Here is a 26,797-nt window from a genome sequence, read left to right on the forward strand (position 1 = left end):
ATCAGCTTCTAGGCAGTTTGTTACTATTTTAAGGCTTATAATATGGATTGCTAAATTGCTTTTTGGAAACATGAATTGATCTCCTTACTTGTTTTGAATATGTACTCATTAGTTTATATTTTATGCTTTAAATTACCAATTCTTCTTTTTTCCCTCTTGTGGTGAGGGAGTCCAAACTTCGGGCCTTAACTATGCTAAGCAAGTGTTCTACCGAGATCCATCCCATCCCTCGTTTTAGAGTGAGGGTCTTAATATGTGGCATAGGGTGGACATCACCTTGTGATCTTCCTGCCCCCACCTCCCAAATGCTAAGATCACAGGTGACCATTTCCACGCCCAGATGATGATGATGATGATGATGATGATGATGATGATGATGAATTACTTTTAGGTGTGTGAACAAAAGGACCACCTTCACCTTACATGAACCTTCTGCAGGGCTGATTAACGGTTTAGGGCTTTAGTGACTGTGGTAGACTTTCGATGTTGCAGATTCACAGCCCAATTACAATTTATTAGGGCCATCTTTAGCCCCCCCTCCACCGCCATAGCCATTTCCTCTGTATGTAACCTAATATCTTTGTGACCATTAGGTAAATCCGGTGCATTCAACCCAGAAACCTGTGTGTGCCAGGGAAATGCTGGACTTCTGAACCATGCCAAAGCCCCTAAATTAGTAACTCTTACACAGCTTATTTTGTTGAACTTTCGGTATGTACACTGAAAATTTGCACTTCTTATTTGGTGAATTTCCCTACTTTTCCAATATGGTTTCAGGAATGATATTGATTAATTCCTTGTACCTATCTGGGAGACCAATATTCAAAAGCCAGAAAATAATCCTTTATATTATACATTATTTTTATCTCTGTAACTGGCAGTCTAGAACCCAGGCTTTTCAACTCTGTAGACATCAGGACTATCTCTGCATCTCCTGATGCCTGGGTATGTCCTACTTCAACACTGGTGGCAAAGACACCAGGGACTCTGATGGACAACAGGAACTGCATGTGATGGTCAGTCTTTGTTGCAGTAAGTCTTTTGCCTCCGGGCATCATATAATCATCCCATTGCCATTGTGGAGCAGAGACTACCTTTGCCCAGTGGTAGCCATGGCAACTAAGTGATTGGAACAACACAGTGATAGCTAGGTCTATGGTAACAGAGTTGCAGAGGAGGAGGGAGAGGGTCACAGGACCTTCACCTGCAGGTCCCACTGTTACTCCTTCCTGCCCTCCACAGGTGCAAGTGATCTTGGGACATTCTAAAATATGTAGGAAGTAGAGGGCTAACTGAAGGGGAGGCTCTATGAAGAAGCTTGAGTCTGTCAGACATGTAGGGGTGAACTTGTGATGAAGCAGCTCTTGGGGGTCACCCATGCCCCTTGTAAGGAGCCCCTCACTCCTGCGCAGTGAGTCCAACAAACTCACTGATTCATTAAGTTTTACCTGCCGTTTGTGCCCTATATATGAATAGATGTTTGTCCACGTCTCCCCAGGAAAATTTCATGTAACAGTCTGCATATCAACACGACTGGATTGAGAAACATATTTATGGGACTGCTTCTACATGGGATGGGTTAACGAGGAAGTCCTGCCTTGAATGTGAACACCATCACATGCTAGAGCTTGGCACCTGGACGGAATTAAAAAAGGGAGAGGCGAAAGCCCACAACCATGAGCGTTTCTCTCTCTCTCTCTCTCTCTCTCTCTCTCTCTCTCTCTCTCTCAAAGCCCACACCCACGCGCGCTTGTCTCTCTCTCTCTCTCTCTCTCTCTCTCTCTCTCTCTCTCTCTCTCTCTCTCCTGGCCCCTATTATGTGAGCTGCTCCCATCATGAGGGACTGACACTTCTGAAACTTGGAGCATAATTAATCCTTCCTCTACTGGTTTCTTCTGCTGGGTATTTTGTCACAGTGACGAAAGGTCAGAAAAACACAAATTATATGAAAAGTGACCCAGGAACAGAAAATTAAAAAGCAAAGCACAATGAAACCACAATCCCTAAACCAAATACACTTGGAAATTGCAGCAATGTCAAAGGCTTGCCACTGGGAAGATGGGAATCAGACCGGTGGGACCCCAAGGTCACGAGAAACCCATGTGTCAGGGTGCGGAGTGGATGAGCAATGGATGTGTCATGAAGAATCTTCATCGTAAGAATTCTGAAATAAGTCAGCCTGAATTCATGAAGCTTTGTAAAGGTAGTGAGTGCACAGTGTGGGAACACAATGAGAGAGAGTCTGTTGACATTTCACAACAATTCCCAAGATGCGGTGCTAATAATCACAGGTACAACAGAGACAGCAAGTGCTTTAGAGTCACTATAAAGTCTCCCCAAAGCCCCTAACTTTATGTAAGGTTTTATCACAGGTTCTGGAAGTAGGTTGCTATGCCTGTGTCTCACAATCTTATTTTCACTCCACATTTATTGAAAGGCCTATGCTGTTTAGCAAATCAAATCACTCATGACAGAGAGTCACTTTGCACTCTTCAATGCTCTGTTCCCCTCATGTTCCTGCTGACGGTTGAATGCTCAGCACTGACACCCACCCTAAGGTTATCATGTAATTGTCCTGAAGCATGTCCTGGACATAGGGAGCTTTAAGGTTCCATGTGACCAAAATGGGCCTCTGGGGTTGAGGACTGGTACCCAGCAAAAAGCAGGGCATCGAATACGGTAGCATGGGGCTCCAATGCCAACCATGTATGGGCCCAAATCTCAGCTGTGTTCTCCCCAGCTCTGTGACCTTGGCTCCACAAGCCTTTATTCCTTCATCTGTAACACAGGTAATAATTGCTCCTTTCAGGTTTTAATTGGTTTAAGAGTGGGGCAATTCTTTCAGCCTTTTCCATGGACTTGCTATGATGGCCCACCTTGCTGTTTTCAGAAAACACATTCTGATGTCACAGCACCCTGGCTGTGTATCTACCAGCTTGGCTAATTGCTACCTGTATTCTTATGTGCAATTAAATTCCATTCTGTAAGGCTCCATTTCACCATGCGTAAGATGGGAAGAATAACAATATCCATCCTGACAGGACTTTGTGCTGACTCAGTGGAGATTTATACATAAGCACTAAGAAAGGCATCTTTTATAAAGTAGGTACCTGGGAGCACTATAATCCTTGCTTATTTTGACTCTTGCAAAGATAATACTCAGCATTCCACTCTTAGAAAGAATAATAAAGTTTAAGTTCCTGGTCCAGTGAGGAGCTCACACTAGGAGAGCAGAGTTTGAACTTGGAAGGAGTTCAAATCAGTTTTAATTATTCAGCATCACAATTTTGTCAATAAAATGATGACTCATTGTTGGCTAACTATACTTTGAAGAATGTAAATATCTACAACTGAGCTCCGAAGATATTTAATTGAAGGATCTTGAAAGAAACTTGAAAGACTAGACTCTGGAAGAAAGAAGACATTATGGCATATGTTTTTAATGTAAGAGGTGTTGACATTAATGGAGAAATGAATGTATACAGGCAGCCTTAGCAAGACATCTGAGATGCGGGTCATTGGGTGGTATAAATACATATATACAGATGTATGTCACATTGTATGGTTCTTTGTGGGCCTTGAATAATTTGGAAAAGAATTGATTAATTCTACTCAGAGCTTCTATTTTTTGATATATAATTAAGTTAGAAAGCTGATCTCAGGATTTACAAGTTATTTTCTTATAATGGTAGAATCAAATATTGCATGGTTTGCCCAACTAAGGAGTGACACTGAATTACTGTATTCTGGGGAAAGGGCTCCCTGAAGGGACTGAGGCAGGATGGAGGGGAGGTAAGGGACAAACAGCTGCATTACCACACAGTGTGGAAGAGCAGCTCAGAGCAGTGCCACGCACAGCAACATGGTCTTCAGTTCTGTAGAACATCGCCGATGATGGCTCATCTTCATCATCAACCTGACTCTATCCAGATTCACCATGGAAACATGCCTCTGGTGTGTCCATCATGGTGTCTACAGAAAGGTTTAACTGAGGTAGAAGACTACCATTCCTTGGGCTGGGGTCCTGGACTAAATAAAAAGTAGGAGGCAAGCGGAGCACCAGAGTTCATCTTTCTCTGCTTCCTGACTATAAACACAATGGGACCAGATGCTTTATGCTCCTGTTGCCGTGCCTTCCCCACCATGACAGACTGCACCCTCAGAGTGGGAGCCACAGTGAACTCCTTCCTTAGGCTGCTTATATCGGGTGTTTTATCTCAGCAATGAGAAAAGCAATTAAAACACCATCATGGCAGGATGACCCAAGCTCATTCCTGGGTATCAGAGTCCTTCTGCCTAATCCAAACCACCAACTTAACTCAAAGAACTTATTTACCTAAGATTCCTACCCTACTTCAGGTCTCTAAAGGCAGGAAAGTCAAGGAGACAGAGAAAACACCAACACGGACGGGGCAGGTGGCACTGTCCTTAATGAGGGAGCCCAGGCTGGTGTGTGCAAGGCCATCTGAGATGAGGTGGCAGCTGAGGAGCCATCACCATGGTGTCATATTTCAAAGCCAAACAAGTAATACACAAAAACAACATGCATGTTGTGCAAATACTAATAGACAGCCCAGCTTGTTTCTATGAAACGAGAATATATCTAATAGCACCAGAGTCTCCCACATGGAATGGGGAAACATGTACATATGGAATCAAAGCCAGTTTCTCTCTCTCCATTACTGTGTTTCTTTGTTTTTTCCTCAAATGTAACTTTTTTTAATTTATTGATTTGTGTGTGTGTGTGTGTGTGTGTGTGTGTGTGTGTGTGTGTGTATTTCATACAGAACATCCCAAACAAGCTTATTCATCTGTATACCCACATCCCAAATGGCACCCTTCCATAGCCTCCCCCACCCACCGGAGCCCATATACTCTGTCATCCCTATTACTGTCCACTGTGTGGTTGGTGCCCCCAGCCATTCCCCAGTGCTTGTCTATCTGCTGAGTTTAGGGAGCCTATCTAGAGTTCCTTATTTTAGGAAGGTCAGCTGTTCCTCATCTAGCAGCAATCAGTTGCCAATATTCCTTTAGATAAGATTGGGGTCTGCTGTTCATTTTCCCAGTTCTATGCTGGGTTACTGTCTGGGAGTCTCTTGGGTCACCCTGGCCAACAACTAAAAGAAGGTATCTTCTGTCTGGCATTGTTTCTTGTTATGTAGCCTTTAGCTATACACATGGACTCTTAAAGAATTATATTGATCCCTTTAATCTTTGGTTATACTTTCCTTTTGGGTGTTTAAGACCATATAGTCGGCCCAGATAAACAAATTTATTTTTACTCTTAAGGTCATTTGAGGATCTGTTCCTTAGGGGTCACATGGGCTTGGGAGGAGCCCCTGGCTCCATTCTTCTACCAGTTTCATCTATGTGAAGATAAGTCAAAGGTCCTGCTTGATCATGGCTGGCTTCGCTTGGCAGCATGGAGGAAATGATTCCTCTGTGTTGACTCTCCTCTTTGTAGACTAGACACTAGTTCAAGTCCATCTCATGGGGTCTCCATGGCCTCCTTGATCAAGAGGACAGGTGACTCACCACAGTTACAGGACATTTTGAGAGGTGCTCATAGTCCCCTGGAACTTAGTTGACTTTGGAGTAAGGAGCAAAAACTGTCCTTTAAGTCCCTCTGACCAAATTAGTATAGGCCTAAACATTAGTATAGGCTGTTAAACATCCAAGAAGGTTAGTTCCACCAGTCTGGTACTTTTAATTACCATCTGTTATATAGCTAATACTTGGGCAAAGGCCAAAGGTTTTCAGATAAATCTTGCCTAGACATATATTATGTTCCTTGAGCTAGCTGTATATAATTTTTTAATAGGTTGTTGGATTAATATGGTTCCTTCTGCTTTTTTTTGTTTTTTTTTTTTTTAAAAAAAAACCATTTTCTCTCACATCATTTTCTCTCACATTGTCTAACCCTTCCACCATGGTTTCCCCATTTAAAGTACCACCCATTTCCCCCCATTTGTCCCTTAATTAATACCCTTCTCCTATGGTCCCACCTCTCTTGAGCTCCTTCTTTCCCTTTATCCCCAAGATTCCTTGTATACCCTTCCTCCCTCCTCCCCTTTAAAATAACCCCATTTTATCTATATCTCCTTTAAAAAGGCTAACCTAATACAAGATAATCGATATTGGGCCATGCAAACTACATTCTTATGAGTAGGTGCTTTTAGAGACCTAAGTTAAAACACTGCTGAAGAGATGAAGGAACAAGTGTTCAAAGGGACTATGTCGAGCAGATGGTTTATCCCAGGCTGAATGATGGGCCTGCTGCTGCCAAATTGTCTCAGCTCCTGTTTTTTTTTTATTCCTTTTTAAATAACAAGATAACAAATATGGGGCTTTGGCTGTTAAACATTAAAGAGAAAGGGTATCAGGGAAAGTAAGTGCTCAACAGTAGGAGGCAGTTTTCAAAAACAAAAGCCAGTGTCTACGACCATCACGTTTAAATAACTGGAGGTGATGAGGCAGCATCAACAGAAAATATTTAAGATCATACCCAGGAACAGGTATAAAGTAGCTTATTTGGAATTCACGAATTCCCTGCTTTACAATTAAAACAAAGATGAACCCACCAGTGTATGTGATTCTAAGGACCTCAGCCTCATCGATATACTTAGTTAAAAATAAAATTAAATTATTTTCAAAGAGAACACTTGACAGTCTATGTGCTAGAGCTTGGGCAGGCAAAGCTTTGCTCAGTGAGAATTTGCAAAATTGATGCTAATTTACTCAGATTCTTTATAACAATAGAAGTGATCTAACTTTGTAACTACTGCTGTGATGATCCAGGGCTGTGGGGTTGGCATGATACAAAGTAAAGACTTTGCAAAAGAATGTATCCATTGAACCTGTCTCTCAACTTTAAAATGATTGAAAAAAAAAAAAAGAAATGTGAAAGGATCTTAGACACGTGGAAAGGTCAAAATAAGAAAAACAAAAACCATGATACTGATTTCTCAAATAAGTGGTTAGAAACAATTCCCGAAGCTTTCCAGCCTCTGCTGCAGAGGGGAAGTCTGTTGTTCTTAATCCTGGAAGGGATAGTGAGGAGCTCAGTGCCTTGGAAAGGAACCAAGGAACAGTAAAATAAACATACATTCCCCCTTGGATGCAGCAACCCTTCTTCCTGGGAATCATTTCAGTACTGCTCTGATTGCTACATGAGCGGGTGTGCACACACATCACAAGTTGCAGCGATGTTTGTAATGAAATAATGAGAAACAAGTGTCCGACAAGTAGGGTAGAGGCACACAGTGGAATTCAATGATGGTATGTTTTGATAAACGGAGAAAATATCTGTATGGTACTGAGAAGCGAGCTCCAGGACACAGAGTGATGGAAGGAAGGCTCTGAAGGAAACGCAGGAGGATGGCCCAAGCCATTGCCCGGAAGAGGATTATTATTATTATTATTATTATTATTATTATTATTATTATTTTGCTGAGGGACAAAGTGACAACAGTTGTAATGTTGCTGATTTTCAATAAAAATTCCTCCAAATCTGACTTTAAACTGAAATTAACTATATATTGTAGTTTGCAATTCATAATATTGCCACTGTTCCATATAACTAATATTGTAATTTGTACTATAAAAATGTATGTTTTCTAACTCTTTTAGCTAGGCTAGGACACTCCAGGTAAGTGCCCAGACTCTCACCTCCAAAGACACCCCCTGTTGGTGGGAATCAGGGCTTCCAAGGTCACTGTGCTGGAGTCAGAAGCAAAACACAGTATCTTGCCCTGTTACAAGGCCCGAATAACTTGTCCGTGGGGGCTTGCTGTAGTGTTTCTCTTTACTTTTGTATGTTCAAATTTTTTCTACAATTAAAGGTGAGTATGTAAGAAATGGACCAAAAAAAAAATGATTTCTAAACATGTCTTGAGTATGAAAAAAAAATCTTTTTTTGTTTCCACAGTCTGATTTAGTGAAGAAAATGATTTACCAATACAAATGACTTCATTAATTATATGAGGGCTGGTGAGATGGGCCAGCAGGTAGCAGAGCTTGCAACCCCTGGAGCTACATGGTGGGAAGAGCAAACAGACTCGGCAGGCTGTTCTGTGACCTCTGCACACGTGCACCGCTTCACAGCAATTTTTCTTTATTTTATTTTATGTGTGTGAGTGTTTGGTCTGTCACATATACCAGATGCATGCAGTGCCCACAGAGGCCAGAAGAGGGTGTCGAATCCTCTGGAACTGGAGTTAGGAATGGTTGTTAGCCCCCATTATGGGTGCTAGGAATCAAATCTGATGCCTCTGCACAATCAGGAAAGTGCTCTTAACCACGGAGTCACCTCTTTAGCTCCATCACAGCAAAATTTTCAGAAAAAACAATTACTTCTCTGCATTTTGATGTTCTTGTTAAGAAAAATATAAAATCATTATATATTTCAGTGCATTTTTGTTAAAATGCATTTTGTATATTTTGCTATACATATACGACTAAAAATCATTTAACTATTGGTAGGTAATACTGAAGAATCACTACCACAGTTCACGGAACGAACAATGTGAGTAGCCTTTTGTATTTGGATCTGTGTGTCATTTAGAGGTACAGATATATTAGCTCTGCCTCACACCAAAACCTAATGTTGAAATAAGCTGAAGTTAAAACTTTATCACTGAATCAGGTATCGCAGTGTACCTAATTACAATTTTCAAATCAGCGAAGTGTATTTAATCACATTGTAGCATTAAAGTATGTATGTACTGAAGCAGGAATTCCTACCATGCTAAATATGTAAAAATTAACCCGGAATGTCTCAGTGACTTCATATAAGAGGTGGGCCAGGAGAGGGAAATAGAAGTAAATCTGCCTTGTCTCAGACACAGTGAGCAATTTACTGACAGCAAAACATCGGAAACAACAAACAGATACATTGGATTTCTTCAAAACCTGAAACTTTGTCCATACCGAACATTACTGATATCAGTGAAGTGAGAAGGCAACTTGTGGAATAGGAGGGATATTTCCAACCCGCACATGTGATAAGGGTCTAGTTTCCAGACTTCAAAAAAATAGTTTATTTGTATTTATTATTAGTGTGCCTCTGTGTGTATGGGGTGGGGGAGGCAAATGCATGCCACAGCACGCATGTGGAAGTCAGATGACAACTTTTGGGAGTTTGATCCTCTCCTTCCACATAGGGCCATCAAGCCTGCATAGTAAGGGCCTTCTCTCTCTGTACCATCTTGCCTGCCCAAGACCTCTTACAGCTCAATCACAAAATGACAAACCCTCCGACTTAAAATGGACAGAAGACTGGAATAGACATTATTGTAGTAAGAACATATAAATGACAAGCGCATGGTAAGAGATTCAATATCAAACATAAATGACAAGCGCATGGTAAGAGATTCAGTATCAAACATACTCACCACAGGTTATTCTACTGGAAAATCCATATAATACTGCTCTAGATCCAGAGTAACGGAGCCACTACACTGTATAGCGTTAGCCTAACCCATGGGCATTCTTTGTACCTGGCCAAATAATATTTCATCTTTATTTTCAATGCCTCTCTGTGTAGCCCATGCACAGTCCCTGGAGTTTTAGATCCCTGTGATCGAACCACCAATGTTTCTTGCTATGAATGATCAGATTTAATGTATCAGCTTCTGGGCCAGGGTTAGGCCTATCCAAAATAGTTTTACCTCGATAGTTCTTCTGTTGGTAGTATGACGAGATGGGTGAATAAAGAGCTTGACTTACCCACACAGGGCAGAGAATAGCCAAGCTGCACATCGTGGACAAACTGCCGATCGTTGAGTCTTGTCACACAGTACAAGTGGAAGCAGTCCAAGCAAATCACATGGCGATGGTTGCACTGGAAAACCAGGACAGGGCTCCTGCAGAGACAGAGAAGTTTCCCATAGGACCTCTGGTGTCAAAGGACTTCTGTAATCCCAGGGCGCTGCATTGACCATGCTCTGTGCAGAGACCTGGACTGCCCATGATGAACTCAGCCATTCCAAGGCTCTGTGCAGAGACCTGGGCTGCCCAGCTTGAACTCAGCCGTTTCAAGGCTCTGTGCAGAGACCTGGGCTGCCCAGCTTGAACTCAGCCATTCCAAGGCTCTGTGCAGAGACCTGGGCTGCCCAGCTTGAACTCAGCTGTTTCAAGGCTCTGTGCAGAGACCTGGGCTGCCCAGCTTGAACTCAGCCGTTCCAAGGCTCTGTGCAGAGACCTGGGCTGCCAGCTTGAACTCAGCCATTCCAAGGCTCTGTGCAGAGACGTGGGCTGTCCAGCCTTGAACTCAGCCATTCCAAGGCTCTGTGCAGAGACCTGGGCTGCCAGCTTGAACTCAGCCATTCCAAGGCTCTGTGCAGAGACCTGGGCTGCCCAGCTTGAGCTCAGCCGTTCCAAGGCTTTGTGCAGAGACCTGGGCTGCCAGCTTGAACTCAGCCATTCCAAGGCTCTGTGCAGAGACGTGGGCTGTCCAGCCTTGAACTCATCTATTCCAAGGCTTTACCTAAAACACTGTAGACACTCTATGAACTATACAGAACATTAACTGTCATAATTTTATATTTTATGTCAACACATTTATCAATTAGTACTTTACACCTGAGGTCAAATGTTATCGCTTTCTAGATACCTGCCCTGATTCTCAATTAACCTGCTCAATCACCTTGTCCACGGTGTCTCTTTCTACCAGTCCACTGTCACCAAAACAGCACTGATGCATTTCTTCTCCTTATCAACAGTGATTTCCTTGTAGTAGATACTGTGCCCATGTTACATTGATATTCCCATAGATGTAGCCCTTGGAGACATTCACATCATCTTCCATTTAATTATAATCCTATAAGCTCTGAACTTCTCCCAAAGTCAAGAGGAAAATGATGATTGCACCAAAGTATATATGTTCAACAATAATCACATTATTCTAGCAAACAGAAAAGTGTTATTTAGAAACAAGAGATCGGTCAACATGAAATTTTTATCCATTTTAAGATTTTTGTCTGTTCTGTAGCCTCCATTCTAAGACAATATTCAATTTCCAGAGTTAGAGGACTCTGAATAAATCAATATGTACAAATCCTAAAAACTTTGGATTCCCTTATATGGTGATTTGAATGAGAAATATTCTCCACAAGTATATGGATTTGAACACTTGGTCCCCAGGTGATGGTGCTGTTTGGGCAGGGTTTGGAACCTTCAGGAGGCAGAGACTTGCTGAAAGAAGTGTGCCGCCGGGGCAGGCCTTGAGGGTTACAGCCTCAGGCCACCACCTAGGCTTCCTTTTACTTCCCCTGTAGGGATGAAAATGTGATCAGCTTCTGCCCCTGGTGCCCCACCTTCCCCACGTGATGGACTCTGTCTCTCTGGAACTGTAAGCCAAAAACAAACAAACAAAGAAACAACAACCCAAAGAACAAAAAGAAAAACACTTTTTCTTCCTTAAGTTGCTTTTCGTCACAGTATTTTATCACAGTAACAGAAAAGCAATCAATACACCTTAAAATAATGTTCATAGGAAAACAAGTCTCCCCAAAAGCCATATCATTTTGCAAATGAACCATATGCGCTTATGTTCAAGAGGGGACAGACGGATTGAGTATATCAATTTGAGATCAGCCCCAAGGCAATTTCAATATGAGAAAACCACTGTAGTGAATTTAGATAAGCCTATTACCTATGTGATGACAACAAATTACAAGATGAACATGCTTCATTCACACCCAATGATTAGCAGCTAAAAGGTCTTTTCAAAAGCACTTTACCAAGAAAAATTAATATTAAATATTAATATTACAGAGGATAATTCCTTAGCAACTACAAGGTTTCCAAAATTCTGCTATCGCACTTGTTTCAAAGCAGCACCAAACACAGGACAAAGTGGAAATGAAGAAACGCCCTGGTATGTTAATATCACAATCAGCCCATCTGAGGTGATTTATAGCATAGATTTATGAAATCTGGGCAGGAGTCCCTAACTGTCTATATGTTAATGAACACCCTCTTCTCTGGACCTCCCAGAGCCCTCTGAGGACTTCTGTTCCCACTTGCAGGGCCAGCTCTAAACTTTCAACTCCTCCCCTTCCAACAATTTTCCCTCTGAAGACCATTGGATGCAGCACTTTCCTATCTCTACCTGAGCTATCACGCAGCGTGCTCTGAGAACCTTTCTTCTGGAGAACTAGGCTATGAGATGGGTATTCTGCACTATGACTTTGGCAATATGACAGACTAAGCCTTACAATCTCCTAATCTATTATCAGCACAGGTAGATAGATACTGGTGGAGCTGATAGAGCATCTGTAAAATGTTCCTGTATATAACAAGGCTTAAAGGAGAGCTTAAGGGTGACCCCAGAGAGGAAACAACAATTTGTAAAATCAAACCAATCCATCCATGCACCGCCATCCCGGGGACCTGAAGGCCTGTGGTCGTTTTCCAGATTCTTCTTCCCTATGGGAAGGAACCCTAAGAAGAGAGCCCTCAGATTGGGCATGTGTCAGGCTGTGATTGTGGTTTCTCCTTCAGTTTCAATGTACTGTAAAGAGACAGAGGCCATCTCCACAATCCACAGAACATCTGTTAGTCTGATTTATTAATGACATCATGCTATTTGAAAGAGATCAGAAAGAAATGGCAAATATATTGGAAGGCATCATGTGAGACAAACTGTACAAAGATTCAGGGCCCCATATGTTATGGAAAGTTTCAGAGACCCAGAGGTAAGGGCTTGGAAGGGCACACCCTTCAAAGCAACAGGCACATTGTAAATAGGAGACCTAGTCTGGCTGAGGGAGGTATACCCTTCAGGGGCCACAGGAAGAGTTCTTATATAACTACAGCTGTCCCGGGCCACTTCATCCTCCTTAACCCAAGATGGAGGCAGGAAGGGAAATTTTCATGGTCAGAGTAATTGACTCTAATTACCCAAACCAGAATAAAGCTACTGCTACTTGTGAGGTCAGAAGAACAGATCTGGTATCTGTGTGCGTGCCATCTGCTGCATCTCATGGAGCTTTCCTCTACTGTGTGAACTGTCAAGTTGACAAAGGCAGCAACCAAGGCTCCACTGCATGGACCAGGACTTGAGACCCTTCAGGAGATAACTTGTTGCCACAGCTAGCATCAAATAGCCCTCACTACTACAAGAACTACAGACTTCAGCAGGGGTTTAGAGAACGCCTGTCTGGAGTAAACTTGGGAGAAATGGACAGCATGGCTTGGTAGACACTGAGAAGTGAAGGCAGTGGGATTGGAGAAACACAGATGTGGTCAGCACCGGAATTGAGGACAGAGAACTATTTAACACTGTACATAGCACGTGGACAATAACCATGGGAAGCAGGCATCGGCCACAGCAGAGAACACACACCTGTGTATGTTCACTTTGGAAAAGAGAAATTTCCAAGTTGCAAGAAGTCAAAAGAGACAGTTGAGTCACTCAGGAATTTTTATCATGTATTGTACACAGTCAATTAGTAGAAATATACAAATATCACAAAAATATTAAATATTGATAGTTAAATGTGCATGCTAATATATATATATCTGTTGGATATAAGTATATATATTCACACAGAGAAATTATATAGACATAAGTCACTATGTCTGCATTTCACACAGAACTGTCAGTCAGTTAAATTTCTTTATATAGCTATGAAATAAGACTGTTCATCTCATATTAAGGATATTTCTTGTACTTATGACAATTAGGCGAGGGCTAAATGTGACATGCTTGAAACCTCAAAAGCAGAGTGGAGGAGATGAGGGAGGAAGGGGCAGGTTCTGGGTAGGGATGGGGGATGACTCTGGGAGACAGTCTCGGCATGTGGTCTCTAGACTGCTGGACTCTGAAAGTTTTGCTGTGGTCTGAATACTCGTGTCTCTTTAGACTTCATATATTAACCCACTGTCCCCGAAGTCACGATATCAGGAGGTGGGTTTCTGGGAAGTGAGAATGTAACCCTCATAAACGGGACTCGTGCCTTTGTGAAAGACATCCCAAGGAGCAATGTTGCTCTTTCCACCAAGCGAGAACAGAGTCACTGTGTATGAGCCAGGAAGCAGGTTCTCACCAGATACCAAACCTTCTGGTACCTTGACCTTGGACTTCATAATCTCTAGAACTGTGAGAAATGTTACTGTTGAGCAACAGTAACTCAATGTTGCTTAGTTCAGTATTTTGTTATGACAGTTGAAGCAAACTAAGACAGTTTCTGAACATGTGAAGGGGGTGATGTTTTAGGAAGTTTAACTCTGAGGAAAGTTTGGAAGGAGGAGTCTGAAAGTGGAGAAAGCCATCTGGGGGCCATTTCTGTAACTGAGACATGAATTACTAAGGAGCCAGACGTGGCGTGGTGAGAAGGAAAAGATGGATGGCGTTGAAATTTTTGGGGAGGACCCTCCTGACATTACTCTGTGCCCTTTGATCAAATTATGTAGAAATGTTAATTGATCAATCTAGAAATGATTTTACCCCAACGAAACAGGTTGCAGAGCAGTTAATTAAAGGTGAAATAAAGTTCTCAATCATATGTAAAAATAATTTTAATGTGTTGCTTGACATTACTGAAGAGTTATTTGTAAGCAATGATTTCTCTGTTTTTGTTAAAGGAATGATCCATAAACCGTTTGTTCATCTAATGTTCAACAAAGTTGAAGGAGATTAAGCAAGTCGCAGATATGGAAAGCCATCACATATATTACCCGAGCAGAATATTGTTGCACAGCAATGAAAACCTGTAAACCCTTACAGGATTAGTTCTCTAGTATCTACAAAAGTGCCATCAATGTTTTTATGTTTATTTTGTAACCTGTGAGTTTAATCCATTCTCTTTCCTGTTCCCTCTGTTATCCCCCCACCATCTCTCAGTTCATCTACTTGTTTCATTCCATACCCAACTTCATTTATACTCATTAAGAGACTATGCCTCCAGATTCTCAATGAATGGAACACACATTGAAAGAAATATGCTGGGAATTTACAGATATGTAGTGATAAGGAGTAAAGTACATGATAAGATAGGCAAAGTCTCAAGGAAATACAAGTGGAGTTGTAGAAAACCCTAGCGGGCTCTGTGGTCAGCTCTCACTACGATGCCTTCCTATGCCTGGTCCCTAACTCCTCCTTTCCATACTGAATGGGTTACTCTTCCTGTAACAACAACAACAAAAAGAAATGAATAAAAGACTGTGTGACTGGAAGGCATCAGAAACACAGCTGAAGCTTGTCTGTTCTCTCTCCTATACTGTGGGCTTGATAAAAACAAGCAGCCCTCGTGGGGGGATTCACTGCCAAGTACCTGTGGCAGGCGCCGGGCCTCCAGGCAACAGCCAATACCAACTAGGACACCACCTACATGACCCATCTCTAAAGTAGATCCTCCAAACTGAAGCAAGTCCAGAGGTGACTCTCGCCTTGGCTGACATCTTGACCATAACTTCACAAGATAACAGAAGCAAGAATCTTCTAGACAAGTCATCCCAAATTCCTGACCCATGGAAAGTGTGCAAGACTAGATTTACTCTGTTCTGAAGCCACTAAGCTGTGGGATGATGGTTTTATGCCTAACTTACTAATGACCCAGAGGAGGAAGAAGCCACATTTAAACATCAGCTCTTGAAGGAATATACGAGCAAGGATATACCATTATAAAAAAGACCAGAATTCCAGAGCACGGGGACAGAGAGATGAATTCGGGGCAGAGGGTGCAGCTGAAAGTGTGAGGACAGCGAGAGACACTGTGCTTATCTCTCCATTTGCCCAAATGCCTAGGACGATTACACACACACACACACACATATATATATATGTGTGTGTGTGTGTGTGTGTGTTCATATTTAATATACGAGAAATATATAGCATAACCACCTGAAAAGTGATGTATGCTAGAATTTAAAAAATTAAGTACAAAATCCTTAAGGAAAGAAAAACAACCTTTTCTCACTTGTGGGAGGAATCTTTAATTTAGCTAACACCTGACCCTTGAGAATCCACGTGTTGTTTTCAATGCATTCAGTTTCTGTAACAGTCATGTAGATGTTATGCCCCAGTTAGCAATCTTTCAAATCTCTCCACAAACTCTTGATACGTTAAGAGCTATGACTCTTGGGAATTTTGTAAAGTATTTGATTAGATAAAAAAGAGTTAAGATACGGTGCACCTCTAAATAACTTGGATTTATCTTAACAATTGATACTTCACCTCTCTTTTAGAGATGGCTTCTAAAACAACAAACCACCAAGATACCAGAACTCTAATGCACTTCCGTGTTACCTGGATTCAGCACGGTCACCGCTAACTGCCTGAGAACAAGTCTCCAGCCTGGCACCTGTGCACAGGAAGGCTGGACACGGCACCTGGCTCACATGTGTCACAGCAGTTCATTATTTGAGTCAGCCAAGTGGGCAATCTCATCACTGGAGAGCCCCTGAATCCAAGATGCTAATTTGATAGACTCAACTTTTAGAAATTAAAATAAGCTTCAACGGCTGAATGACCTTCGGAACTCCTGCCAACAGTCAACTTTAAAGATCTGTCCATAAGTTCATTCGCCTGTTAGTCTGTTTGGAGCTATAGTCTTATTAAGGCCCTGGCAGACCCAGAACAAGCTCATTAACTGCCCCTTCCAGTCTCTCCCTGTTCCTCAGATTCCATTCTGTCTGTTTCATCCAGTCCAGTGTGCTACACACACACACACACACACACACACACACACACACAAGCAGGTGTGCATGCACACACAGAGACACACACACACAGGCACATACCCCCACATGCACAAACACACACACATGCACACGTGCAGGCACACGTGTGCACACAGAGACACACACGCACAGGCACACACACCCACTTGCACAAACATACACACACATGGAGGCATGCATGCACAAACACAGAGACAAACACACACATGCACACACACCAACATGCACAAACATACATACATACAGACAGACAGACAGACAGACACACACACACACGAACACACAGGTTACTTTGGCTTTCTTAGCTGACTTGAAGAAGCCCCAATATTTCTGAATAGAGTACCCAAGGTACAAATTCTTTACGCCTCTATTTTTCACTCACCGACTCTGCCGATCCTGTGGAACAGCCCCTGTGTACCTGGTATTGCTGTCACTGTCCCATAAAAGTGAACAATGATGGCCTGTCCCCTCAGAGAGCCACAGTCCTTTGGGCTGATGACAAACAAGTGACAGTTTCATAACGTGTTAAGTGCTACCCTAAGGATGAATTTGGAGACTACTGACCTGTCTCTGGGGTTGGCAGAAGGAGTCCTTAGATATTGCATGGTTCAGGGCATTTGAGTCATGTACAAAAAAGATATTGAATAACATCCTCTTTATAAAAGATTTTAGTAAAAGCGTACACAGAGGATTGTATAAGATGTTAGAAAGGATTAAGAAATGACAAGCTTTCTATGTTTGCTATCAGTCAGCTTTCCACTACTATAGCAAAAACCCAAGATAAACTTACAAAGGAGAAAGGTTCGTTTTGGCTCACAGTATTGCAGGTTTAAGTTCTTGACTGATTGGTTCTGTTGCTTTGAGCTCTGGTAGTATATATACAGTGCATCATGGGAAAGAGCATGTGGCATAGGAAGTCTGCCTCATGACAATCAGGAAGTGAAATGAGGAGGAAGAAAGAGCTGCTGTGTCCTCAGGGGGACACACCACCTTCCCTAACTTTCTTTCATTCCTCCACCCTCTGTAGCTTCCACCTCCTCATAGTGAGACTAGGCTGGAAACTTAGCCCTTAGCATATGAGCCTTTGGGGAACACTTTGGGGAACAGTACATACCCAACAAGAACAATCACCTTCCCTAAAAGCACCTTTACATCTTAAATCTTTATTCAGTAATTGTACTTCCCATCTGTGCTAAGTCCAGGAGAATTTCTAGCTTTGGCATTTGTTCTAATATTTTTGCTCCCCTCTGCCCTCAATACTGCAAAGTCCCTGTTGTGAATGTAGAAACGGACTCCCAGGCAGAAGCTTGATTTTATACATTCTGTGGCATTTTCATATGGATACCTAGGGCTTTACTTAAATCTCCCCTCAATTAAGTACACTGCTGTTGTTCTCTGTACTTTCACGAAGAGAAATAGGATGATTTCAGGTAGTAAACACCTTTTCTATTTTAAACATTTCCTCCCCAGTATACATTTGCTAAATTTGAAAGTGTCAGCAGCACAGGATCTATAAAATAGTTGATTAGAGATTCAAGGTAGCAAAAACGTGATGCTTCCCAGAACAGATGAGTTCGGTTTGCAAATCTTGGTGTAGTCTAACCTCTCCAGTCTCCTTGTGTTACCCTGGCTTCATGAGCACCCGGCCAGTCTGCACTTCCTACCTAGCACCCTCAACTCCCACACAATCTGATCAACACCCTCAGCTCTCACACAACCCAATCAGCACAGCTCAGCTCCATACCGTCCAATCCGCACATCTCTGCTGCTCTAATGAGGTTATCTTGGCAGTTCTTGGCTCTGAAAGGTGATCCAGTGACCCTGTGACAGAGACTTCAGGCCAAGGCTCTCCTTCTGTCTTTGGGTCTCAGCATAAGCTAGACCCATCCATAAAATGTATTTCCAAATACATTTTCTTTCATAAATCCTGTTTCTCCCAGGCCGCTCTCCGCTGTGCTTTTCTTCATTCTCCTGTCCCTATGTGGAATATCTCTCCTGTCTTCATTTTCTGAAAAATTTCAACGTTACCTCAAGCCCAACCTGATCCAGAAGCTTTGTCCACAAAATTCCCTTCTCCCACCCCTTCCCAATTTGCTGGAATGCTTATATCTAGAGAGCATGGCTTTTATTCTCCACTTAGCATTATACCTCTACCTGCTCTATGAACCAGCATCAGATCATCCTGACTAAATTGTCACATAATAGTTGTGAAGCTGCTGTGTGTCAGCTCCTATGGGAACCAGGGAGGAGAGATCAGAACTTTTCTCAAGGAGGAGGACTAGTCATGAGGAAACCACATCTGGAACATGCCAGGACATATAATGTGAGGCAACTCAACCCGACGTTGATCAGACAGAGGATGTTTCTAATGGAAGAGAAGCAGGAGTAAGGGTCCCACAGGCAAAAATGTATGTGCCAGACCAAGACACCAGAGGCAAATCTATGCCAACGTTCAATATAAAACAAACTAGGTGATATTAGGAAGCTATGTTATCTATTTCCATATTTCCAAGATCCAAAATTCCCTACAAATTAAAGACGAGTCAGCAGGGCTCGGGACACAGCTCAGTTGGTAAAATACTTTCCTTGAAGGCATGAGAACCCATGTTCAAAAAGCTGGGCACAGTGGTCATGTTTATGATCTCAGCTCTGGGGAGGGGGAGACAGGTGGATCCCAGCCAGTCCAGTGTGCTTGGTTCTAGGCCAATGAGAGACCCTGAATCAAGGTAGGCAGCATCCGAGGAATGACAGTCAAGGTTGTCCCATGGCCTCCACAGGCACACATGTGAATGTACTTCTGTACACACACACACATGAACACACATAGAAAAGACTGCAAAGCAAAGACATTGCTTCCATAAGTCATACTCATGAGTCTGTATTCTAGGCTTATATAATGCCTCCACCGTGGTTGAACTGGGTCCTATGACTGATAACAGTGATTGGTGTCACTGACAGAAAATAGTCTATGCAAAATAAAAGCATGAAGACGTGGGTACAGATAATTCATTTCCCTGGATGGTTTCAATCTTGAAAGATATTTGACTTTAGCATAGCTTGTATATTGCATTTCCAAATATAACTAATGTTGACAGGCTGAACTCAAATATAACCCATTAACTTTTGAAGCATTAGATTATAAGCATTACAACATGACAGGATAGATTAGAAATAAAATATAAGGTTCTTTCATAAAATTAAGTGTACAGCATAGAAGTCAGCCCTACTTAATATAACTCATTACAATAACATGGTTCACTAATAACACCCTAGCTTTCTTTACTAAGTCTTTCATACTATTAAATAGACATTGATAGATAGCTGTGGCTAGTAGGTAAATCATGAAATAATTATTGTATATAACAATGAAGCTAAAAACTCCAGAGTCTTTGTGGCCATGAGAGAAAAATGTATTTCATAAGAAATGATCATAATGCTTTCTGTGATGGTCAGTTGTGACTGTTAACTTGGTTGGATGCAGGAGTGCCAGCACATTAAGAACGGGCGACTTTGAGTGCTTTTCCAGACTGGATTAACTAAGGGAAGAAGACCTTACTGTGGTTGGCGCTATCCCATATTTTGTGGGCCCAGGGTGGAGTAAAAGGAGAAAAGGAGAAGGAGGAAAAGAGCTAGCCCAGACATCCTCTCTGTTTTCTGGCCACCATGATGTGACCCACTCTGCTCTGCCTTGCCCTCCCTCCATGATGAACCAAAATAACAGCTCCCTTATCTGCTTTTTAGGCATTATGCCCAATTAAAAGTCTAACACAACTTCCTATCCCTCAGTTTAAAGAACTTTTTCAAGGGTTTTCAAAATGTATTCAAACAACAGGGGAGACATTGTCCCTCCTAGACTTCACAGGCTAAAAATGTCAAACAAAACAAAGCCCCTCAATGCCAGGAATGAACCTCTCTTTAGAAACTGTTGACCAGGGGTCCCATGGGCCATCAACAACACTGGCCATCGCCCCTGCTCCTGGTTCCACTCAGACTGCTGAAGGCACTGCAGGCATGCGCTATAGAACAAACAAAGAGAAATCAAGGCGGTGCTGATCTCAGCCTCATCTCTACTGGCTAGTGTTCATAGTGTTGGAAGGTACTGTGCATGCTAGTGGAAGGGAAAAATAATCATCAACCTTACCCAGCTGTGAGTCCTGTGAACTACAACAACTGGCCTGGCAAGATAAGCCCACTGGTGTAATAGTGGTATAAACATTATGGGAGTAAGCAACCTCTCTTTACTTTGATTTACGGTCCACTTCCTAGGATGGAGCCTGTATCTGACAATGACATCAGGCTTAGGAACCTGAGGCTAGACATGTCACAGGACATAGGGGAGAGCCCAATACTAGTTTTCTACTAAATAGTTATCATATTAAATTGACTCCTGATGACTTACTGTTATACCCATAGATTAATGCATCTCTCAACTCTCACCAGAGAAGCTTCCTATATAGCAGATGGGGAAACCCATAGGAATCCACAACTGGCCAATGTGCAGAGAACAAGAGGCTGTGACTGCTTATTCCTGAACAGGACATGGATATCAAAATTCTGCTTCCCAAAGCTCAGGGCTCGTTGTGGAAGAAGGGTGAAAAGATTATACCCGACAGAGGAGGTGATGACCACAGTTTCCCAGACAGCTGGCCAGTTACTCATATGAACTCACAGCGATGGTGATAGCGTGCACAAGTCCAATGCATGCTCAAACCAGACAAAATCACAGTATAGACATGAGGAAGTAGGTTAAAAACCTCCAATATAACCTAAGGACATTTTGGCAACCAATGGCTACTGGGAGGGGCAGAGACAGTCTCTTTCAAGGATGGGACTCTCCGTTATTTAACCAGGCTCCAGTGGATGGACACACACTGAAAGACATTTGGGAACACAAATTAGACTCTATGGGCCTTATTTATCTATTTATCTATCTATCTATCTGTCTGTCTGTCTGTCTGTCTGTCTATCTATCTATCATCTATCTATCTATCATCTTATCTATCATCTATCTATCTATCTATCTACCAATCAATTGAGTACATTAAATTTGGTGGGGGCAGTAAGGGGAGGTGTGAATAGGGAGGGGAGCTAAATACCAGAGAGAGAGAGAGAGAGAGAGAGAGAGAGAGAGAGAGAGAGAGAGCGCTAAAAAAGACTGAACCTAGATTTAACATAAAATTGTTTCTAGGCACAGCGTTTGCATCGAGCGTTGGGTGGTGCAGTGATTCAGCTGCTGGAGGTGCTGTCTGCGATACACATGAACTCATGCACATATCTTGTCTTTGTTTTTCCCTCTGTGAAGAACAGCCAGGAGCAGATAATACCCAGATCCGTCACAAAAGCATTCTGCTAAATTGAGAAAGATCTGAAGACAGATCTTGTTTAGATAAGAACCCTGCTGTGAAATAAATTGTTCTAGTGCGTCCCCGGATCTCAGGACAGGAAACAGGATGTGTTCAGAACTGGTCCAGTGGCTCTGAATGTAAGGAACTCTTTAACACAAGAAATTATTACAGCCACAAAGTGGTTTGAAGGGATGCATCTCTGCTACTCACAGGAAACCTACATAGACTGTTTCATACTGCTCTTGAATTCGTCCTTAGTGGACAGTGATGATTGAACTCTGACTTGTTATTCCTCCTATCAGGGCAGCGGGAAGAGCCAGGATCTCTGCATTACTGATTACTGCACTACTTAGGTAAAGTAGTTTGAAGTAAAGACACACCTGAAAGGCTGTAGAGCCTGTAAAACAATTCTACAAAAAAAAGTGTCTCAAAATGAAGTATAGCAAAGTTTCTAAGGTATCAAAAAGTCAATGTTAAAGTGCTGGTGAACTGAAGAATTGTGGGACATTATAAACTTATTTTACTGATTTTTTGTTTGTTTGCTTTTTTCTTGGATCTTGAAAAGCAGTAACTAGCATCCTGGGATATCTTCCTAAAAATAAAAATAATAGAACTCCATATAGCATCGTAATAGAAACCCGAATGGATTCCTGAGTGAACTCAAGATGAGGAAACTCACACAAAGGTGTCAGCAGACAGAGGTGGGCCAGGGCCTTTAGGAAGAATCCCAGGGAGGGTGGTGAGAGCTGCCAGGAACCTTGTTCTACAAAATGAGGGCGGTGTCGGGAGCAGGACAGATTTGCCAATCTCCAGAGAGCTTTTGGGTATGGATACTTCGTGCTCTTCAATTTAGAACACCACATGTCATCCTTGCCAGAAGCTTGTGGAACTCGAGCCTTGCCTGACACCATATGCAGAAATGAATTCATATTTAAGATTCCAGCTCACTGTGAACTTCCAAAACTAATGAGTATGTTGTTTCCAAGGGTAAGAAATAGGATTTCTGGAAAAGGTATTTTGTTATTTTTTTGACCAGGAAGACTTGTTGCGAGGAAAACCCCATTTACAGTACCGGGATGGGGAAGGAGGGAGGGAGGCAGAGAAAACAAATCCATGCATGCTCAGGTCATCTGGCTCCTGGCCCAGGGGCGCCCATAGCTCTGCCTACCCCAGGGCCCCTCCCGTGCTCTGTGCCTAATCACACTGTGCTCTTACTTCACTGCTTCAGTGGACGCCCACATTTCACTGTGTTCCTTAGAGGTCAGCAAACATGACTGGGGAACAAACGTGGCCCTTCGCCTGTGTTTGCAAGTAAAGCTTTATTGGAGCAGGTACTCTGCACTCTGTGGTTGCTGCTGAGTGTAATGGTATGTAGTGTTACAGGCCTGGGTTCCTGACCCCAAGGAGGACCCTAGGGCACTTGGGTTAGATTTCTTCCCTTCTTGAAACAGGGAACTAAGGTCTTGGCATGAGGCTTTATTTTCACACACACATATCCACATGTTCACACTCCTACATGAAAAGTATTCTGTCTAGGTCTATGTTGTTGTAATTTCTGCTTTGATTTTTCCAAGAGATGGGGACAGAGGATTTGATCAATTCTGTCTCTGAAATGTGCCTTGAGCACATGGAAAGAGGATCCAAACTCGCGGGGGACGCCTTCTGTCCCTGTACCACCACTTCTGAAGGAAACTAGCAGGAAAAGAGAACTGATGAGCTCTGCGTAATTTCAGACTTCAGCTCACCTGAGCTCACTTGATTCCACCTTGAGAGGCTCTCATCTGTGGTTGGTGAGTTGTCTCCCTGGGTGCTAAGGACGTCCCAAGTTCAGTCACCAGGGGTATGGACCCAGTGTGACAGTAAATCTTGATTGCCAACTTGACAGGACATAGACTGTGGTGGGAGGACACACCTCTGAGTCCATCTCTAAGGCTGTTTCCAGAGAGGTTCACCTGAGGAGAGAAGACCTCTCTCTGAATGTGGGTGACACCATCCCACGGGCTGGGCCCCCTGGCTGAGTAAGGAGAAAGCGAGTGAAGACCAGCATCCAGCTCTGTTTCCTGAGTGTGGACAAGAGACCAGCTGCCTCACCTGCCACAGCTAGAGCTGTTCCGCCATGTCTCTGGCCATGATGGACTGCACCTCAAACGTGAGCCAAAAATAAACCCTTGCTTCCCTAAGCTGCTTCCTGCCAGCTATTCTGTCACAGCAACGGGAAAAGTAACTAATGCATCCTGTGTAAGGTTTCCACCTGTGGCTTTGACAAAGACAACTCTTCTAATTAAAGTCTCATGTTTAGAAACTATATACAACCAGGAAAGTCCTGTGTTTAGAAGCTGTACACTCCCTGCTTTACATGTTAAGATGTCTTTCTTTTATTAAAATGATCTCGAAAAGTAGGGAACTTTTCTTGTCTCTAACTACCCTTATCCAATAAAACACGATTTTTGGAACACTCTATTCCCCTCTCCTTCTCTTTGCTAATATCCGCTTGTTAGTAAAACCCAGAAGCCTTGGTTATAACAACATTTTCCAGACCATATGGAAAAAGTTGATATTTTTGTTTGAGTTTTTTTTTACTGAATTCTAATAAAAACAAAGCAATGTGCCTATGACCTCATAGAGTCACCAGAGGCAGAACGATTTCCACAGTTGAGATCCCATTCTTGATTTCTCCCGCACAGTATCTTCAAAAGTGGCACAGCTCACCAAGTTTACAGAAGAAGCTGAGAGGGATTCAGGGAAATCAGTTCCCAGTGTTCCAAAAAGACCTCTGGAGGGTCTGGTGACACGGAGGAGCCCTGACAAGGCCCCCGATGAGTCATGAATGCCTCTGGAGCTCTGGGACAGAGGTGACGATAAAGGAGTGTCTTACATCACAGTAGAGACATGCGTTCGGATTAGGATGACAGCATGCAGATACAAAGGCCTTCAGGAGTAGACTAACGCAATTAGCCTGTGCAGGGGTGAGGGGCTGGGGTTCGCTGAGGCAGGGTTGTCACAACCTTTGCTCAGAGATGAGATGTGACTCACCATGCAGACAGGGAGTGGAGATAGCAGCTTAGGGGCCTCTGTTTGAAATGAAGATTTCCCATGAGACTCTAGGCAGCGATAGACTCATATTGGGTTTCGTGAACAGAAGCTGAAGACGAAGTGGGAGAGACTGGGCATCTCACTCACGCGCAAGCAACGTTCAGCAAGTGGGAAGATGGAGACAGTGCAAGGGAAGGCATTTCATCCAGACAACGAAGTTGTAGCAATGGTGTGTATGTCCCCCAAGTAATTAGAAGGTGGTGCCGATCTGCATGGGCAAGGGCTTGGAGCTTTGTGACGCTTGTTTTCACACACTTCCTGGATTGACAGTTAACTAGAGGAGCCTCAGACCCTGGGTAAAAGGGGGCAGGTCAGGCCCAACCATAGCACAGGAGGGAAACAGGGCCGGTGAGAGTACAGGTTCAAATGCTATTTATTGCGCACTTGGGGTTAGGCCTGGGCATGCTCAGTGAATAGCATCTATCTCCATAACTGCATCAGGGCCTGGACTAGCTGAGGAGGGTATGCTTTTGAAAGCACACACCTATACTTCATTCAAATATTATGGTCCAAACGAGGTGCCCAATGAGTTTACAAATGGAGATTTCATCTCTGAGGCCTCAATCATTCATGCGCACCATGAAAATCAATGGGGACAGACACAGCATAGGAACAGATGTGGGGTGCCCTTTAATAATAACATGTGGCTATGAGTCACTATGCCTTTAATCTCAGTGCTTGGGACTAAGAGGCAGAGGCAGTGGCAGGTGGATCTCTGTGAGACTGAGATCAGACTGAGATAGCAAGTTACAGGTCATCTGGGGTTACAGAGAGAGACAGTCTCAAAAAACCAGAACCAAACAAAATAAAATACAAACCAAAAATAATGTATATAGAAGCAGCTATGAGACAGACTTACAGGACAGCCAAACTCTCATAAAAGCTTTCCAAATTAAATACATTTCCTAAAAAATGCATGTGTAGGGCTGGCAAGACAGCAGAGCGAACAGTCAAAGCACTTGCCACCAAGCCTGATGAATCAAGTTCGATCCCCAGGACCCCCATGGTGGAAGAGGAGCCCCGCCTCCCTTCTGTTATCTTCTGACCTGCACATGTGTGTTTTGGCATGAGTTCACCCTACCCATTCTCACACACTATGTAACTAAAGAAATGTGACAAAGCTACAACTTATTTTTTAAATATTTCTTTTATTACTTTTATTTTTATGTGTATATGAGTGTATTGCCTGCATGTGTGTAAGTGCATCCCTGCCATGCAGTGCCCACAAAGGTCAGAAGGCACTGTATCCCCTGGAACTGGAGTTATGGACGGTTGTCAGCCACCATGTGGGTGCTGGGTCCTCTTTAAGAGCAGTCAGTGCTCTTAACCACTGAGTCATCTCTCCATTCCCGCAAGTACAATTTACAACAGAATAGCCCTACTTTGAGGGTATCAGTTTGATAGACTATTAAATTCATTTGCTCTGCACTCAAAGGTACCGTTCTGAGACTGAGGCATGCGCACTTTAAAATTAATTTCAAAGGAGAGGCAGAAGAATATATTTCATTTATCACTGAAGTCCCCAAGCAGGATAACAGATATACGGCACGGGTTCAGAAATTAATTTTAAATAAAACAATGAGTGATTTATTAAGAAATTATGAGACTTTTCGCGCCCAAAGCAAAAGCAACATAGAAGTAAATGAATAAATTAAAACCTGAAGCCAGTAGTG

At 42.8% G+C, this 26,797-nt stretch overlaps 1 protein-coding gene across 1 annotated transcript in view; it reads right to left on the reverse strand.

The window, feature by feature from the left end:
- The window catches only part of LOC103737054 (E3 ubiquitin-protein ligase parkin), a 624,104-nt gene that overhangs the window by 444,290 nt on the left and 153,017 nt on the right, over positions 1-26,797 (reverse strand). Inside the window, exon 2 of the mRNA XM_029565247.1 lies at positions 9,727-9,863. The gene's annotated coding sequence lies outside the window, so the exon portion shown is untranslated. The remainder of the gene's footprint in view (positions 1-9,726; positions 9,864-26,797) is intronic.

This window comes from Nannospalax galili, unplaced genomic scaffold, assembly GCF_000622305.1.
Source record: "Nannospalax galili isolate Female #2095 unplaced genomic scaffold, S.galili_v1.0 scaffold2271, whole genome shotgun sequence".
Classification (NCBI taxonomy): Eukaryota; Metazoa; Chordata; class Mammalia; order Rodentia; family Spalacidae; genus Nannospalax; species Nannospalax galili.